A 3,121-nucleotide genomic window follows, 5' to 3' on the forward strand; every position below is an offset into this window, starting at 1 on the left:
TCTCTCTCTGTCTGTCTCTCTCTCTCTCTCTGTCTCTCTGTCTCTCTGTCTTGGCTCTCTCTGTCTCTCTCTCTCTCTCTGTCTCTGTCTGTCTGTCTCTCTGTGTCTCTCTCCCTCTGTCTCTCTCTCTCTCTGTCTCTCTCTCTCTCTGTCTCTCTCTCTCTCTGTCTCTCTCTCTCTGTGTCTCTCTCTCTCTGTGTCTCTCTCTCTCTGTGTCTCTGTATTGCCTCTCTCTGTCTTGTCTCTGTCTTGTCTCTCTCTGTCTCTCGCTCTCGCTCGCTCGCTCTCGCTCTGTCTCTCTCGCTCTCTCTCTGTCTCTCTCTCTCTGTCTCTCTGTCTTGTCTCGCTCCGTCTCTCTCGCTCTGTCTCTCTCTGCCTCTGTCTCTCTCTCTCACTCTGTGTCCGTCTCTCTCTCTCGCGGGGCCCTTGCTCTTGCCGAGGAGCCGCCGATAGTTGTCAAGCCTCAAAGCGGTGAGCTGCGCTGTGGTTGGGGGTTGGAAGCAGGAGGAGGCTGATCCCTGGGATGGATGCACTGACCCATCAGGAGACTGAGCTACTTGTCACTTCCTGGAGTTTAGAACAACGACAAAACTCCTTCAGGGTCACGGTAGGGTCGATGTAGATGCTGACCACCACCCCCCCAGCTGACCGAGATGTCGAGAATCATGGAACTTTTACAGTGCAGAAGGAGGCCGTTCGACCCATCCTGTCTGTACTGTAGGACCCATCCTGTAGGAACTACCCAGCCAGTCCCATTCTCCAGTCCTCTCTACACAGCCCTCTAACGCCATCACTATTAAATACATATCCTGCTCTCTCCTGAAACCTTCTATGGAATCCGCCTCCACCAGTCTTCCAGGCAGCGCATTCCCAAATCCCTAACAACTCTCGGAGTAAATTTCTCCACACTCATTCCTAGCTCTCTTGCTGACAATATTGAAATTGTGATCTCCCCCAGTTACTGACGTACCGACTGATTGGAAACAGAATATCCTTCTAGCATGTCACATTTGCTCATAATGTTGAACACCTCCATCAGGTCACCCCTTAATCTTCTCTGCTCCCAGGAGAATGAGCCCAACTTCTCTCAACTTTCCTTGTATCTAAAATCCCTCATTCCTGGTATCATTCCAGTAAATCTTCTTTGAGCTCTCTCCAGGGTTTTATCATCCTTCCTTAAATGAGGTATCCAGACTGAAGGCAAAACTCCAAAAGTAGTTCTGACCAATGCTTTGTTGAGATGTAACATCATTCCCCTGCTTTTATACCCAATGCCATTATTAAACCCAAATTTCCTATCAGCCTCTTAACTACTGTTTCAACTCTCCTGGGCCACATTCAGAGAGTCAGACACATGAACCCCGAGGTCCCTCTGCTCCTGTACTCCTTTCGCAGTTGTACAATTGAGCCTGTAATGTCTCTCCACTTTTCTTCTACCAAACTGCATTACCTCACATTTCTCTGTACTGAAATTTATCTGCCTGGCATCTGCCCATTTGGCCAACTTGTCAATGTCCCTCTAAAATCGCTCAGCGTCATCCCTATAGTTCACTGTTCTCCCTCGCTTAGTACCATCTGCAAATTTAGAGGTTTTGCCCTTAGCACCCATCTTGAAATCATTTATCCAAATCAGGAAAGGCAAGGGTCCCAATCCCGATTCCTGGGGCATGCCACTTCCAACTGGTCTCCAGTCTGAGAAATGCCCATCTATACCTACCCTCTGTTTTCTATTTCTTAGCCAACTTCTAACCCACGCGACGGAGGGCCCACCAATCCCAAAGATTTCTAATTTGCTAACCAACCATGTGGCACTGTAAATCTCCAGCCTGGAAAAAGAAAACCATATTGTATGTAGTAGAAAGCTAGTCTGTAATTATTTCGGCTTCTACGTTAATGCTGAGTGCATCTCACGTACATTTATTCCACTCTTGTGAAATTATAACTTTCGAAATGCATGTGACTCCTCCATTTAGGTGTGACTGGCCACTTATCACTATTGCTGTATTCCCTGATGCAGGATGCCTGCAGGTACTGGAGAAGGGGGAATCTCACACCACCGAGATTGCCAGCTTTCTCCTTTGTTCAACAGTCGGTGATGTGGTAATATCCTTTGCTGGCAGTACAAGCTGGCTCTCTGTGTAACACACTGTATTTCCCACCACTGTATGACTTCATCACTCACTCTCCCTATCTGAATGTCTGTCACTGTATCGCTCTGTCACTGTGTCCTTATCATGCTTTCTCTATCAATCCAACTATCACTCCCTCTGTATGTCTCTCTATCAATCCATCTCTCGACCATGGTATCTTTCTGTCAGGCTGTCCCTCCCTGTCACTCAATTTCTATATCTCTGTTTCTTTCTCGTATGTGTCTCTCTATCACTCTATATCACTTTCCATCATGCTGTCTCTATCTCTTCACCACCGTATCTAAAACTCCGTCACACTATTGCTGTCTCTCTCTGACACTGTAACTTTCCATAATGCTGTTGCTCTATCTCCGTTATGGTGCCTTTCTATAATGTTATGTCTACTTATCACTCTGTTAGAGCATCTCTCTATCTCTCTATCACTGTCAGCCTGTAACTGTCTGTCTCTGCCTGACTGTCTCTCTGCATCACTGTACCTTTTTCACAGCATCTCTTTACCATTGTATCATTCTTTATCTGTGTACCTATCACTGTGCCTCTCTACCACAGGATCTCTGTCACTATATCCCTATGTCAGTGTATCGCTCTATAAAGGTAGCCCTCTATCAATGTATCTTAATATCACTGTATTCCCATCACTGTATCCCTCTATCATTGTGTCCCTCTATCTTTGTATCTCTCTATCACTGTATCCCCCAATCACTGTATCTCTTTATCACTTTATCAGACTATCACTGTATCCCTAAATCATTGTATGTCCATCACAGTATCTCCTAATAGAATAGGCACTTATCACTGTGTCCTGCTAATCACTGTATCCCTCTATCACAAAATCCCCTATCACTGTATCACTCTCTCACTGTATTCCCCCAACACTGTATCACTCTCTCACTGTATTCCCCCAACACTGTATCACTCTAACATTGTATCCCTCTATCACTGTATCCCTGTATCACTGTATCCACCATGAC

Source organism: Rhincodon typus, unplaced genomic scaffold (genome assembly GCF_021869965.1).
Source record: "Rhincodon typus isolate 14 unplaced genomic scaffold, sRhiTyp1.1 hic_rhity00000778, whole genome shotgun sequence".
Lineage (NCBI taxonomy): Eukaryota > Metazoa > Chordata > Chondrichthyes > Orectolobiformes > Rhincodontidae > Rhincodon > Rhincodon typus.